Source organism: Macrotis lagotis, chromosome X, assembly GCF_037893015.1.
Source record: "Macrotis lagotis isolate mMagLag1 chromosome X, bilby.v1.9.chrom.fasta, whole genome shotgun sequence".
NCBI lineage: Eukaryota > Metazoa > Chordata > Mammalia > Peramelemorphia > Peramelidae > Macrotis > Macrotis lagotis.
The window spans coordinates 610,100,611-610,117,946 of record NC_133666.1 but is presented as its reverse complement, the minus strand read 5'-3'; the positions used below and the strand labels follow the sequence as shown (position 1 = coordinate 610,117,946).

General features: G+C 36.0%; 1 pseudogene; it reads left to right on the top strand.

The window, feature by feature from the left end:
- The first annotated feature begins 449 nt into the window (after positions 1 to 449).
- The window catches only part of LOC141499410 (serine/threonine-protein kinase PRP4 homolog pseudogene), a 65,184-nt pseudogene continuing 48,297 nt past the window's right edge, over positions 450 to 17,336 (top strand).

The following is a 17,336-nucleotide window of genomic DNA, read 5'->3' as shown; positions in this document are numbered from 1 at the left end:
CCAAACCAGGAAGAAGGAATGGGGGGGTCCCTTGATTTCTAAAATAAGTTTTTTGAGACATGGGTTTGAATTTCAAAGTTTCAAAAAGAAAGCTTTCCCTTCTCCCTCCCATCTCCCTCTGCAGAGGGTAGGAATGACAGAGAATGAGAGAGAGCGTTTGCAATTACTTAAGTTGTTCTCAGTACAATTTGGAATTGTTGCATTTTTGTGAAGAGTAGCCATCACCATAACAAACTGTCCAAAAGCATGTGACACCTTCACTCTTAACATAGGAAATGCAGCTAGTGTTCAGTTCACAGCCCTCTGCTGCCAGACAACGGCTGAGGTGCACCAGGCTGTAGGCTGGACATTGAAACTCATTGTCTTCTGAAGTGAAATTTGTCGTCTTCATCAGGGTCTTCAACAATGAGGAGTCTCTAAAGTTGCCCATAGGTTTAGGGGTTTGGATCATGCTTAACTCTCATAGTGCAGTCAGGCTGACAGCTGCGGCCAAAAAGAACAGCAAGAAGCTTCTCTGCATCCCATTCATGGTACTTGGTGGCAGACTGCTGCTTAGGGAAGAAGCTCTGTTCCCCTGGGGCACTCTACTTCGGAGACTTTACTTCCCCTGACTCCTCAATGTTGAATACCATCTGTCTTTTCACTTTCACTTTACACCTGCTTGATTAAAATCAGCCCCCCCCCCCCCAGTAACAAATCAACCTGTTACTTCCTCCAGAGTCCTCTGCTCTGGGATATCACCTGGTTCTCTTGTTTGTATCTGTTATGTCTGTATTCTGGACTTCACTCAGATAACTCCGTCTTCTTGTTGCTGTATGGGTGCCATATGCTGAATCCCTTTTCAGATGTAGAGTCCCATTCTGGACTCCCTCAATTTTCCCCAGGCCAGCATTGAAGGGGAGGGAGACAAGAAAGACACGGAAGACAAGGATGACAAGTCTCCAAGATGCCCAAGCACTCCAAGGTCTCCATTTATTTACCAAAATACCAGTGCTTAAATATCCTACCCAGTCCACCCCTACTCTGTGGCACTTAGTAAAATTAGGCTCTGGTGCTCAAGGACACCTGGTGATGAGAGTTTACAGTGCTCCCCCACACAACAGTCCCTAGCACTTTGCAAACCTTAAAGAATTATATTAATACTAGCTATTTTTGATAGTTTCAAAGGTCCTTTTCAGTTCTAAAATCTATGCTCCTAGACATTGTGGGGACATATATACGGAGAGGGTTTTCAAGTAAAAGTTTGTTGAATGAATGAGAGAAATGGCACACTGACTGATTCATGGCTTATAAATCAGATCCGATCTGTCTAAACTGGGTTGTTTTCCTTGACTTATGTGAATATTTGAGTGCTTGTGACTGGGATGGAAAATTCAATTCAAAGATGAAAAATCAATTTTTTTGTGGTCTTTGCTATGCTGTCATGGGACATGATTATAGGCATGTGGTGCTCAGATATATACATTCTCCTATTGATAAGTCTTTCTCTTTTGGACAGAAGGCTATTGTAGTAAGCAAAGTGAGAGGTAATGAGGGTCTAATCAATTGACAAAAATTTATTAGGGAAAGGGAGAAGGTATAATTGTTTATTAAGCACCTGTTATCTCATTTGTTTCTCATGACAATGCTGTAAAGTAGGTACCAATTTTACATTTGGAAAAGTTGAGGTAAACAGATTTGTTTTAAAGTTACTTAACCAAGATCACATGGCTAGTAAATTTGTCTGAAGTAGATTTGAACTCAGGTCTTTCTGTTTTCAGTCCTAATGTTTGAGCCATTCTGCCACGTATTTTCCTACTGTGTACAAGACACTGTGTTAAGTTGTGCGGTTTAGTGGGAAGAATGCTGCACTCAAAGCCAGGAGATAGATTCAAGTCCTGATTTTTTTTTACTTTTCAACCACATTGCCTTTGGTAAATCATAGATTCCTGGAGCCTCACTTTACATTTTTGTAAAATAGGGGAGTTCAACTAGGTCAGGTCCCTTCTCATTGCATTGTAATTCACAGGATTGTAGGAAAACGTTTTGTAATCATTCCTTTCAAATAATGTTTTGAGGAAGCTAGTTGCTGCAGTGGATAAATTTCTGAGGTTGGAGTCACGAAACCTCTAACACATAATAGCTGTTTGACTCTAGTTAAGACATTTAATCACAGCCTGCCTCAGTTTGTTCAGCTGTAAAATGGGGATAATAACATTACCTTCCTCCAAGGGTTGTTGTTAGGATCAAATGAGATAATATTTGTAAGGTGCATAGTTCAGTGCCTGGCCCATAGTCACCATATTATACAAATACATAGTCACAATATTATACAAATATTGTTTCTTCTGATCCCTAAACCTTAAATAAATGCAGAAATATCTTATTTTTTCTTATCAGCTATGTACTATTTTTCATATGGTCACACATTTAAAAGTGGAGGATCTAGGATTTGAACTAGTGTCTCTTGACTCTTTATCCAGCATTTTTTCTAACACTAAACTTCAAAAATATCCATGTGCTCTGTTTAAGGCTCCCTTCTGCCTTTATCACTTTAAAATTTGAATGTTCTGGGGTCAGTTATGGCGCCATTAGGAGTTAAAAATAAGGCTTGGAATACATGGGTGCACAGACAAACATGAACCTGCCTACCCATACTGATGTGTGCAGACAGATACAAAGTCTGAGCTCTGATTGCCATGCTGAGGGTGATGGGATGTTAGAGAGATTAATTAGGTATCATGGAGTTTCTGATTAATCAGTACAGGACTTGGCCTCTGTCTATGACCCCCTACTCTTCTCTTTCTACACTCTTTATCGGTGACAACATCAGCTCCCCTGGGTTTAATTATCATCTCTGTGCTGATGACTTCCAGATCTATAAACATAGTTTCAGTCTCTCACATGATAACAATTGCTTATTGGACATTTCAAACTGGATATCCTGTTCAAAGAGAAGCCATTATTCCCCCTCCCCCCATATCCACTCTTCCAAATTTCCCTGTTTCTATTGAAAGTGTCACCATGTCACCAGGTTCATAATCATGGCATCATCCTCAATTCAACTCTTCATCCTAATAGTTGCCATTTATTGCCTTTGTTCTTCCACAATATCTGTATCTAATCCTTCTTTATTCTCACAGCTAACACTTTTAGGGCTCATCATTTTTTGCCTGCATGTCAAGCTTTCTAAATTGTCTTCCTGCCTTAAATCTCTCTCTACTCCAGTTCCTTCTAGCTACACTCAAAATAATTTTCATTAAGCAGATATCTAACCATGTTGCATCCTTCCTTAATATATTCTAGAGGCTTATTACCTCTAAGATCAAATATAAACCTTTGATAAGGTGGAGCAAGATTGTGAAGGAATTTGAAGGGCTTTTAATCTCAAAGACTAAAGAAGCCTTTGGTCCATTCCTCACCCATCCATCATATTCTACTTCCATCTCCAGCCTTTGTACTTACTATGCCCTTCCTATGTCTGGAATACAATCCCTCTTCAGTTCATAGAATTCCTTTCTTCAACATTCAGCTCTAGATCTATCTTCTACATAAAACCTTTCTTTGTCTCCTCAACCACAAGTGTTCTCTCTTTTAGACTACCTTAATTTATAAACAATCACGTGATTCAGTCGATACATGCTTATTCTGGAGTCAGGAAGACCTGAGTTCAAATCCATCCTTAGATACTGTAGATGGTGCAGTAGGCAGAGCACTGGTTTTGGAGTCAGGAGGACAGGAATTTGAATTTGGCCTCAGACACTTGACACTATCTAGCTGTGTGGCCCTGGGCAAATTACATAACTGTGACTGCCCCACATCCAGGGCCATCTCCAATTGTCCTGATTCATATCTGGATCTAGATGGCTCTGGAGGAGAAAGTGAGGGGGTGACTTAGCACAGCCCCCCCCCCCCACTCATATTCAATTCACATGCTTGTCATGGCATCATCTCCCTGTTGACTTGGTCATCTTTTTTTTTTTTTTTTTTAGGTTTTTGCAAGGGAAATGGGATTAACTGGCTTGCCCAAGGCCACACAGCTAGGTAATTATTAAGTGTCTGATACCAGATTTGAATTCAGGTACTCCTGACTCCAGGCCCTGTGCTCTATCCACTGCGCCACCTAGCTGTCCCTGACTTGGTCATCTTTGAGAATGAAGGGCAAAAAAATTAGATACTTACCAACTGTATGATCCTTAGCAAGTCAAGTTATCTGTGTCTCTCTTAGTTGCTTCATTTTAAAAAAATGAGGATATCATCTCTGTTTCAAGGTTGTTGTGAGGATAAAATCAGAATATTTATAAAATGTTTTTCTTTCAAAAAAGTATTTATTCTTAACATTCACTTAAAAAACAATTCAAATACTGTCCCTCCCACTGACCCCTCCTTTACATATTGAGATCAGCAATATGATATCAATTATATATTATATCATGAAAAACATTTCCATATTAGCCATATTGTGAAACAAAAACAGGAAAAGTGAAGTGAAAACGTATCCTTCACTCTGCACTCAAAGTTCATCAGGTCCTCTCCTTGAAGGTGATTAGCATTTTTCTTGATGGATCCTTTGGAATTGTCTTGGATCTTTGTATTGATCAGAGTAGATAAGACTTTCATAGTTGATCATTGTTACACGATTGCTGTCAGTATTTATAATGTTCTCCTAGTTTTTTCACTTCATTTTGTTGGTGTAGAGTTGTGTCCAACTCTTTGTGATCCTGCAGACCATACTGCCCACTGGGTTTTCTTGGCAAGAATACTACAGTGGTTTGCCATTTCCTTCTCCAGCAAATTAAGGCAAACAGAAGTTTCTAAGCCAGTACCAAATCATTTGGATGATTACTGCTTTGTGATATAGTTTGAAATCTTAGTATTGCTAAGTTACCTTCCTTCACATTTGTTTTTGATTGATTCCCTTGGTATGCTTGACTTTTTGTCCTTTCTGATGAATTTTTGATTATATTTTTAACTATAAAATAATTCTTTGGTAGTTTGTTATGGCACTGAATTATGAATTAATTTAGGAGGAAGTGGCAGTTTTATTATATTGACTCAGCTTATACGCAATTAATATTTTTCCACTTGTTTGAATCTTGATATATTTGTGAAAAGTGTTTCATAATTATGTTCTCATAGTCTTTGTGATTGTCTTAACAAGTAGACTTTATTGTCTGCAATTATTTAAAATGGAATTTCTTTTTTTATTTCTTCCTGCTGAGTTTTTTGGTATTATATAGGAATGCTAATGATTTATTTGGGTTTGTTTTATGTCCTACAACTTTGCTAAAGTTGTTAATTGTTTCAATTAAAAAGATACCATCAAATCATCTGAAAAAGTGATAATTTTATTTTGCAGTGCCTATTTTTATCCCTTCAATATCTTTTTTCTTGTCTTTTTACTTTAGATAGTAATTTTAGTGCAATGGTGAACAATAATAGGGATAATGGACATCCTTGCTTTACCCCTGATCTATTGCCTCCATTATAGGCAATGTTTATTTTTGTTTTGGATAGATTTTACTTATAATTTTTTTATATTTAAGGCAATGGGGATAAGTGGCTTGCCCAAGGTCACACAACTAGGCAATTATTAAGTGTCTGAGGCTGGATTTGAACTCAGGTACTCCTGACTCCAGGGCCAGTGCTCTATCTATTGTGTCATCTAGCTTCCCCTTTTACTTATTATTTTAAGAAAGGCTTCACTTACGCTTTCTGGTGTTTTTAACAGGGAAGGGTATTTAATCAAAGAGATTTTTTTGAACCTATTCAGATTATCATTTGATTTTTGTGATTTTTCTAATTGATATGATCAATTATGTTTATAGTTTTCCTAATATTGAACTAGCTGTATATTTGTGGTATAAATTCCTTATAGCTGAAAATCTCTAGCTTGTATTTTATTTAAAATTTTTGCATTAATGTTCATTAGGGAACATGGTCTATGTTTTTTTTCTTTGTTTTTACTCTCCTTGGTTTAGGAGAGTAAGGGAATTTGGTAGGACTCCTTTGCCTATTTTTTTCAAATAGTTTATATAATATTGGGAATAATTATTCCTTAAATGTTTAGCAAATTTACTTTTAAATCATCTTGTTCTAGGGAGTTTTTTTAAAACTAAAGTAACTCTTTTATGACAACCTACTTTTTTCTAAGATAGGGTTATTTAAGCACTCTATTTCCTCTTTTATTAATTTGGGTAATTTAATTTTTATAAATATTTATCCATTTCACTTAAATTGTCAGTTTTACTACCGTGTAATTGGACAAGATAACACTGATTGCTTTAATTTCATTTTTATTGGTGATTCAGTCTGTTTTTTTCATTTTTGATACTGAAAATTTCATTGTCTCCTTTCTTTTAAAAAAGCAAATTAACCAGTGACTCATCTTAATAAATTTTTCATAAAACCATGCCTACTTAGTTCAATGGATTTTTACTTTCAATTTTATTAATCTCTTCTTTGATTTTTTAGGATTTCCATTTTGGTGTTTCATAGGGGATTTTTAATTTGTTCTTTTTCTAATTTTTAGAAAATTGCATGCCCAATTCTTTTATCTGTTCTCTTTTTTGATGCATGTATTTAGAGATATACATTTCTCATTAAATATTGTTTTGACTGCATTACATAAAGTTTGCAATATTATCTCAATGCCATTCTCCTTAATGAAATTATTATTTTATTATTTGTTCTTTGACATATTCTTTGTTTTTTTTCCCTTTGGTTTTTGCAAGGCAATGGGGTTAAGTGACTTGCCCAAGGCCACACAGCTAGGTAATTATTAAGTGTCTGAGCTCAGGTTTGAACTCAGGTCCTCCTGACTCCAGGGCTGGTGTTCTATCCACAGCACCTCCTAGTTGTCTCATATTCTTTAAGATTAGATTAGTTTTGCATAAACCCTGCAGTCAGGAGGATGAGAGTTCAAATCTATCCTCAGACACTTAATACTTACTTAACTGTGTGACCTTGGTGGACAAGTCACTTAAACCCATTGCCTTGCAAAAGTTGAAAACAAAAACTAGATCCTGACACATGGCATGATGTTAAAAAAGGGGAAGCTAGGTAGTATAGTGGTTAGAGCAGCAGCCCCAGAGTCAGGAGAACCTGAGTTTAAATCTGTCCTCAGACATTTAATAATTACTTAACTATGTGACCTTGGGTAAGTCACTTAACCCCATTGCCTTGCAAACACCCCCTCCCCAAGATTAGATTAGTTTTCATTTAATTTTTCATTGCTGCTTTCATGGCCTTTTATGGAATATAATTTTTAATTAATTATGTCTGTAAAGAATACATTTAATATGTTTTTGCTTTTCTGCACTGAGTTGTGAGTTTTTTAATGTCCTAATGCAGCATCAAATTTTGTAAAGGTGACATGTACAGCTGAGAAAAAAGGTGTATACATTTTTTCCCTATTGAGTTTTCTCTAGAAGTCTATCATATATAACTTTTATGATATTCTATTCATCTATTTAACTTCTTATTTATTTTTATAGTTACATTAATCTGACTCTGAGCGGAAAAAGTTGGCATCCTCCACTAATATAGTTTTATTGCTTATTTCCTTCCATAACTCAATTTACTTTTCCTTTAAGAATTTGGTTGCTATTCCATTTGGGGCATATATATTTTGCATTAATATTACTTCACTGTCTATAGTTTCTTTTAGCAAGATTTAGTTTCTATATTACTTCTTTTAATTAGATCTATTTTTTTTTTGCTTTTGCTTTGTCTGAGACCATAATTGCTACCCTTTGTCTTTTTTTAATGTACTTCATTAGAAGCATAATATAGATTCTACTCTGGCCCTTATTTTAACTCTGTGTGCATCTTTCTTTTTCAATTATAAATAATATATTGTCGTATTCTGGTTTCTACTCCATGCTACTATCCACTTCATTTTTATGGATGACATTATGCTATTCAATTCAGAATTGTGATTACTAACTGTGGATTTTCGTTCATCCTGTTTTCTTCTGTTTATTTCTTTCCCTTATCCCTTTTCAAATGTCTATTTTGCATCTGACCACTATCCCTTAATCCACTTATCATTCCTATTTTTCTTGTCCATTTCCCCTTCTACTTTCCTGTTGGGTAAGATAGATTCCATATACAACTTATTTTATATCTATCTCTATCTCTATCTCTATCATCTCTATCTCTATCTATCTCTCTACATCTACATCTAATCTACATCTACATCTATATCTATCTATATCTATATACATATATGTGTATAAAATTATATATATATGTGTATATATATATATATATGTATATATATATATATATATATATATATATATTTCCCCTCCCCTCCATGAATCAATTAAGAACAGAGAAAAGTTCAGGTGTCTGTTCCCCCAACTTTCATTTCCCCCTTTTTGGTAAAAAAGCTCTTCCTTGGGCACATCTTTTATGTGAATTAAATTTCCCCCATCTTTCCTCTGCTCCCTCCTTCTCTCAGGGTACCCATCTTTCTTTCCCTTCTATTTAAAAAACATTATTCCAAATTAATCAACTCATTCCCATGCCCTCTATGCAGAGTCCTTGTATCAACACCAATAATGATAAAGTTCTTAGCAGTTATATGCATTAGCTTCCCAAATATGAAGTTAAGCACTTTAACAAATAAATCTCTTATAATTTCCCACTCATGTTAACTTTTTTACATTTTTCTTGAGTCTTTTGTTTGAATGTGTTTGAATTTTCTATTCAACTTTGATATTTTTATCAGGAATGCTTGAAAATTCTCTTAAATCTCCATTTTTCCCCCCTGAAGGATTGTACTTAGTTTAGCTGAATAGGTATTCTTGATTGTAATCATAGCTTTTCTCCCTTCTGGAACTGCATATTCCAATTCTCAGCCCCCTTTAATGTGATAGCTGCTAAATCTTGTGTGATTCTGAGTGTGTTTACATGATATTTGAATGATTTCTTTCTGACTGCTTGAAGTATTTTCCCTTTCATTTGGGAGCTCTGAATTTGGTTGTAATATTCCTGAGAGTTTTCATTTGGTGATTTCTTTCAATTTCTATTTTACTCTATTAGTTTTGCTCCTTCATAAATCAATTTGAGTTGTTATTTGGAGGAGAATAATAAGAGAACTTGGTTGTAGTACTCCTATTCTGCCATTTTGAATCCACTTTACAAATTGCTTTTCAACTTTACAACCACATAAATACGCTAGTTGTTACTTTGTATTTCACTATTTTGCATTTATTTGCATTTATTCTCTTTATATTCATATTATAAATATTAATATATGTCTTTCTTGTTTCTTCTGTTTCCAACAATTCCTGCTTGCAAGGAGTTTGAATTATTTTCTTGTATTTGTATTCCTAGTACCTAACAGTGCTTCATACATAATAGGTATTTAATAATTAGTTCCTCATAAATTGATTGAACAGAGCCCCAGAGAGAATATAAGGTTTAGTGGGTAAATGGCTGTGCCAGATTTCCATATAACATGTGAAAATATCCATAATACTACAAGAGTCTGAAGGAATGCCATCTTGCTTGAAAATTTGAAAATTTTGCAGATTTAACAGTTAAAACATAATCCTTCTTTAGAGAGGAATGTGAAAACTCATGGGGATACGTATCATCCATCTTTATATGAAATTATTGAAACCCTGTTCTGTCTGAGGGCCATTACTGTAGTCTTTAAAGTTTACAAAATACTTCATATGTCTTATTTCATTTGATTCTTGAAACCACCTTGCTAGGTAGGGTGGGAATTGAGTGAATCACACTGACACCATTTTTTCACTCAATTCTGAATTTATCTCTGTTCCTTTTCAATTATGGGTCTAGTTCAATTTCTGTCTTGTGAAAAAACTTAATTCAATTATGAGAATTGCAAAAAAAGTTTTGCATTGTTTGAATCTAACCCTGATGGCTGGGAAACTGGACCACCTCTAACTGCTGCTTAAAATCCTTTAACTAAGGACCTGGGATTGGGCATTCAGTCTATATGTCTTAACTGAAAATTGGTCCCATATTGATTAATCTTCTATTGATTCCATGTTTGTTTGAATAGTAAGACATTTGGTGGTGGGGTTGTAGCCACCTGTTTTCTGATTTCAGGAAATTACACCCATTCAACTCTTTCCTTTCCAATTTATTTGGATTTTTGTTTTGTAAGGCAATAGGGTTAAGTGGCTTGCCCAAGACCACACAGCTAGGTAATTATTAAGCGTCTGAGACCGAATTTGAACTCAGGTACTCCTGACTCCAGGGCTGGTGCTCTATCCACTGTTCCATGTAGCCTCCCCTTTCCTTCCCAATTTAGAAAGTCCTTTAATTAGAAACCATATTACCTAATTTTGTATCATGGCTAATTGTTTTCTTTTAATTAATTGTTCTTATTTGAATATTTTAATACATAAAAAAGTGTATCACTCTATTCAGAATTTTTTGACCTGTTTATAAAGCCGAATTTGCTAATGAATCATATACCTTGGATGGTTTCCTCAATTATTCCCACTATTGTCACTCCTGTTTTATAGATTTGAAAACTGTCAATGTCATACATGTCATACGTCTAGCAAATATCAGAAGTAGGATTTCCTATCGCTGGAGTTTTTCAAGTTAACATTGAATGAAGGGGTGGCTAGGTGGCGTAGTGGATAAAGCACCAGCCCTGGAGTCAGGAGTACCTGGGTTCAAATCCGGTCTCAGACGCTTAATAATTACCTAGCTGTGTGGCCTTGGGCAAGCCACTTAACCCCATTTGCCTGGCAACCCCCCCCCCAAAAAAAAAAGATTGAATGAACAATTCTTGGAGATAAGACTACTGAGATACTTCAGGTAGAGATTTTATTTAACATTAGCATAATAATCATTTATAAAATTAAACATAACCCTTTCCAAACCAAGGAAAGAGAAACCTCAGGAAGACAGTTAAAAAAGTTTGCTTCAATCTGTGTTCAGGCAACATCAGCTCTGTCTTAGGGAGGTGATAGCATTCTTTATTTAAGTATATATGAGTTGTCTTAGGGTAATAAGAAAAGGAAAGCCATTTACAGCTGATCATCCTGAAACATTAGTCCTATTTTCTATGCAGTACATTTCCCATTGCATCTGCTCATGTAAGTTTTTTTTTTTACCGAGATCATCCTAATCATCATTTCTTATAACAAAATAGCATTTCATTATTTCAGTTTTTTTCCCCAACCAATGTGTCACATTTATTGTAAAGAGAAGAGAGTGAAGTTTGGAAATTATACATCAGTGAGTTTGATTTTTACTGACTTCCATGTTGCTTTCAAGGTATATTTTTCTTTACAAGTCCCAATCTGTGAATCATACTTGACTTGCCAATCTGATTCACATCCCACATCCAATCAGTTGCCAAGTATTGATTCTAACTTACCCACATCTTTTGTATTTGATTCCCTCTGTCCAGTACCAAAATCACCTTCGTTCCAGCCTCCAATCACCTCTCACCTAGACTATTGTAGTAGCTTCTTAATTGTACTCCCTGCATTTTCTCTCCCATTTCAAATCTATCTTTTATAGAACTGTCAAATTATATTTTATCCTAGATGCATCATGGAGTCACTAAAACTCTTTGAAAAAGTTAGTGATGTGATTATATCAAACTTTTCTCTCTTCAATTTAAAATTCTATCAGAATTTGGTTTCAACTTATCTTTCTAAACCAGGGGCAGGGAACCTCTGCCCATGGGATGGATTGGTGTGGCTTTGTCAAAGTATCTGCAGATGAGACCTGAAATTCAATAAATCTAAGAGTTTAGGGGTGAATTTATTAAATGTTTGATCAGATATATCCCTTGAATTTCCAAATGACCCTTGGCAGAAAAAAAGATTCCCTACCCCTGTTCTAAACAAAGTACATATTGCTTTCTCTCATGCATTCTAGGCTCTATCCAAAATCAGCCTATTTGCCATTCTCCACACATGATCTTCTCTCTCTCTCTCTCTCTCTCTCTCTCTCTCTCTCTCTCTCTCTCTCTCTCTCTCTCTCTCTCTGTATTTGTACAAGCTAGACCCAATACCCTGAATCTTCTTTCTTCTTACTCCTTCTTTTTAGAACCCCTAGATCTCTTCATGGATAAGTTTATTTGTTTTATAAGATGCCTTTCAAGGTTTTACAATCATGGGTAAATTTGTTAATTCCTACAAGATGCCTTTGAAGATTTTATAATTCCAAAATCCTTCCCTAATTCCTTCCATTTAGTAGCTGTTCTCTATTGTTTACTCTATTGGAAGGATGCTTCTTGTGGGTAGGAATTTTTTTGCCTTTATTTATATCTCTAGCACTTAGCTCAGGCATAAAATAAATACTTAAAAGTGTATTATTGCTGGATTTCTCTCTCTATTGCTCTACAAGATATTAAACTTTAGTGGAGTAACCTGGAAAGAAACATTCTATTTTTCTAGGAGTCAATTGATCCTATTTCTAATCTTATTGCTAAATAATCATGCAACCTACAAAATAATTTGCCTCTCTGAGTCACAATTTTCTCATCTGCAAAATCTGTTTGCTCTTCTATTCTGGTGTGAATATCAAATAATAAAAAGAGATAAAAGCATAGCATATTATAGAAATGTATTGTGGCATTTCCATTTTATGGTAAAAAAATTGATTCTTCAGGGTTTGTTCAAATATAGATTTGGGATTCCTAACTTGAGATCTCCATTTAGAATGTGGAAAAAGAGAAATCTGGTTAGTATAGCAATTTTATCTTCAGATTTCACTTTTTCTCATTAATAATTAATTTTCTCTTCCACCTCATCCCAACCTCCCACTAGGGGAAAAAAGAGAACAAAGACTTTGTAACAAATATGATTAAACAATCAAAATAAATTCTATTTTGACCACATTCAAAAATATATGGCTTATTCTGCATTTGAGTCAATCACCTTGGTATCAGGAATTAGATAACATGCCTTTTCCTTGATATTCTATTGTTGATCAATGCTTTGATCAAAGTCCTTCAGTCTTTCAAATTTGTTTATCTTTAGTAAGCTGTTATTCTATAAATTATTCTCCTAGTTTTATTCACTTTCACTCTGTATCAATTCATATAAGTCTTCCCAGGTATTTTAGGACTTCAGAGATAATTGGGTAGTGGTTGGGGATCAGAATATATAAAGTAGTTCGATAGAATATAGTCTGTATTCCATGAACTATTAGAACATGAAATATTAGAGATAAAAAAGGTCTTGTGATCATCTAGTAAGATGTTCTCTTTTTAATAGAGGAGAATAGTAAGGCCAGAGATGGGAAGGCATATATGTAGCTAGTGACTGAGCTGGGACTACAAGGCCTATCTCCCAAATCACAGTCCAGTGCCTATCTCCAGTTTATCAGGAACCAGTATTAAGTTATGACCATACTCAAGGGCCATGCTTCCTGCCAGTCAGGGTCCTGCACCTGTCACTAAGAGATGGCAGTGGGGTGGGAACATTAATATTCAACTCTTGCTGAGCAGATGGCATACAGCTCACTGAGTGTCTCTGTAAATGATGAAGTCCCTGCAGAAGGAGAAAAAAGAGAGTGTTTGCCTAGGCTTTGGCTTTGCCCCGTTGCCATGGCAACGCCCCAGTGCATTACCAAGAATAGATATTTGGGGTGGGGGGGGAGGAAGGAAGAGAAATATCAACCATTTTAGTCCCAAATGATGGAGCTGGTAGGGCCACCTGCTTAAGGATACTCCTAGAAGGAAAAAAAAAATCAGAACCTTGGACAAGAAAGACTCTAATCCCAAGTGTAGTTTTCTGCTTTTTCAAACCCCAGTCTCTATCTGAATGCCTATGGACAGGAATTGAACCTGAGATGAACAAGAAAAATTAAAGGAGTATACCTTTAATTTACTAATGAGAAGCTTCTCCTTAAAAGACAGCAATGTGGAAGGCCATTAAATTTTCAGATGAACCTTAAACTGTGTTTACTAATTCTTCCACTTACCTGCATGTGATTATAGTATATTAACATCCTGCATCCAGAGTCAGAAGACCCAGGTTTGATTCCCAGGCTTTCTACTTATTACCTCTGTGACCTTGAGCAAGTTATTTCTTCTCTACTGGTTTCATTTTCCTTATCTGCAAAATGGGGACATGTGCTTATCAAGAGGCAGAGATCAGTAGAAGAAATCCACACACACACACACACACACACACACACACACACACATATACACACAAAGACTTTAGGAATGGACCCAATAATGGGCTATATATCTATAATTGGATTATTGATTGTTAACTGTATGGGTTAATTCCAAGGGGGCATGACCTTTGCTCTATAGGTACCCCATCTTCTGTTTCGAGGAAAATCAGGTGCTTTGACCTTGAAGAAAGAAAGTTTTCAGACTGTTTGATATGAAAAAGCTGCAGGAAGGTTTCATTCCTAAGATTAGAGGGAGGGTTGCCTTGGCATTGTTGGCAACAACAGTTACCAAGAGTGCCAATCCTCCTTCTTATTATCAGGTCATCTTATTCAAGTCACTTAACCATCTTTGGAGTGAGTCTGCTTGATTGTAAAATAAGGGAATTAGGGTTGCTGATCTCTGGAGCTACTCTAGTTCTAGAAATAATTGCTTTTTTTTTTTTTTGTAAGTTCACTCACCTTGCTCCCTTGTGTACTCTTTGCAGCCAGAACCTGTGAGACATTTTTACTTGTGACAAGGCAATTAAAGTCAAGAAAAACTTTTGTCTTCTTCTTAGTTCAGTCCAGCTGTGTAACTGTAGGCAAATCGTTTATCCTTTTTCTCCTAGAAGGCAGCTAGGTGGCTTAGTGTATAAAGCTCTGGGCTTGGAGTCAAGAAGACCTGAATTCAAATATGGCTTCAGGTCCTTACTAGCAATGTGCAAGTCACTTAACTTCTCTTTACTTTAAGCCTGTGAAGAAGAAAATAGCAAAACACTCCAGTATCCTTGGCAAGAAAACCCCTTGAAAAGTATGGCCCATAGGTTTACAAAAAAGTTGGACATGCCTGAACAACTTACTGTGGGTCCCAAGTCTGGCGTCTCTTCATAGTTTTAGTATCAGCACATAATGACCAACCTTGTTGAAATTATGAGGCAAATCTCTCGTGGAATTGTTTGTGGAATGAGGAGTCAACAAAGGAGTAAAACATTGTTTCGTAGAATTCCTATCTTCAGATTCTTACACTTGTTTGGCTTCTGAGATTTGGAAGAATGATGGGCTAATGGGGCCTCATTACACTCAAATTGATCCTCAGAAAAGGACACAGAGTCTGTTTCTGATGCTGTAGGAATTTTCGTGTTGTAGCGCCTTCCAGACCTTATGTTCTAGGTTCTTTTCCTTCAAGGTTCTATCTGGGGGTGGCTAGGTGGCACAGTGGATAAAGCACTGGTCCTGGAGTCAGGAGTACCTGGGTTCAAATCCAGTCTCAGACACTTAATAATTACCTAGCTGTGTGGCTTTGGGCAAGCCACTTAACCACATTTGCCTTGCAAAAAAAAAACCCCTTAAAAAAAGGTTCTATCTGTACTATCTTTGATCAATCATCAGATAGTTGTCCAACTTCTGTCTTGCCACGGGACTTCAAAGACTGGAGGAGAGGAGACTGACAACTTTGCAAAGCTCTACCTTATAATTCCTGTCCAAGTCAAGGCATCACTCTTGTGATGTCACTGACTCTCTTTAAAGAACAAAGAATGAACAACAAAACAGCTTATGGAAACTTTTAGGAAAAGTTCTTTCATAATTACAATTAGAACAGTACATAGTGAACATTGATTGTAAGGAAATTTATGTCTTCTAGTACTAACTATGGAGACAGAAGATTGAATTTCAAATACTCTAAATGTTAATTTATTGAATGGATCACCTTGGGCAAGTCATTTAATTATTATGGACCTCAGTTTTCTTATCTGTAAAATGAGAGGATAAGACTTGTCTCTGTGGTTCCTTCCAGTCTAATAAACTGTGTGTAGCATCTGAAGAAATCTGTCTGACGAAATAGATATGAGTCTCCAGGGAAGCTGTCACATGTTTAGAGCTCATTGAAAAGCAGCAAACCAAAAAAAAAGATAGATTTTGGTCATAGGTGGGTTAAATAGAACTAATTTCTGATTGGGCAAATCCATAACTCTACATACCCCCTAGATAATGAGTTAGTATTGTTCTGTAGCAATGTATCCTCCTGCCTCCTACCTTCCCTGTTATTGTTGAGGACAACACCCCCCCCCCCCAATCATCAAATCTACAACCTAGTAGTCATTCTAGGCCCATGAAATAACTCCTGAAATTATAGTAATAGCTCTGAGTGTCATCCAACTACAGAAATGTTTGGGAACTATGGGAAAGAGCAGAGAAATGGTTGACATTCAAATTGTTGTAGGGACTTCCTGAGATTTCCTGTTTTCCTCCATTAAAAATGGTGGCTTAGGCAACTAGGTGGCTCAAAAGATAGTCAGGAGGGCTTGAGTTTAAACTTGGCCTCAGACACTTGATTTGTGTCTGTCCATGTGACCCTAGGGAAGTCAGTTAATTCTGATTGCATCAATTCCTTTCCCTCTCCAAAAACATAATTGATAGCTTCTAGGAGGCCTATTATAGCCCTTGGATAAAATGAAAACAATGTTTAGACTGAATTTTGGATCCAAATTTTACCTTGAAGTAAATATATATTTAAAAAGAAATCAGATCCAGAAAACTATTAATTTGTTTCATAAGTTACAGACAAAAGCTAGATAGAATACAATTTATAGCAGATCCCCCTGGGTCTTTCAATTTTTACTTCTATCCTGAATTAGACTGGTCTTTGAAGAAGATACCTATCTGCTTCTATAATGATTTTTCATGTAGTTATCTAACTTGAGTACAGAAAATAGAAATATCAATTTGTTCTATCATCTCCTTATCCCAGTTTGGCCCTGCAAAATATTATTTTTTATTTCTTTACCTTAGTGAAGTAAGGGAGTTTCAATCATATCTATGCATTTTGAAGTTTAAGAGGAAAAAATATGCACATGTGAGTGATATGCTAACAATGAACAAAGAGTTGAATTTGGATTTAGGAAGATCTGGATTCAAGTCTAGCCTCTGGCACTTACTTGGTATATGATCTTGGATAAATCACTTCAGGTTTTAGAAAGTTATTTGAGTAAAATAGCTGCTAATCAGTGTATTAGTGGAGGTAGTTACTGTACCAGGGATTCCTACACTGATGAAATCACAGATTTTTCTGCCCAACAACAACAACAACGCACACACACACATACACACAGACACACACACAGACACACACACACACACACACACACACACACACACACACACATATACAAAAACCCAGAGGACATACCAAAAGAGGCAGCATGGAGCTTGATAGAAGAGTGGCCTTTTTTCCTGGAAGA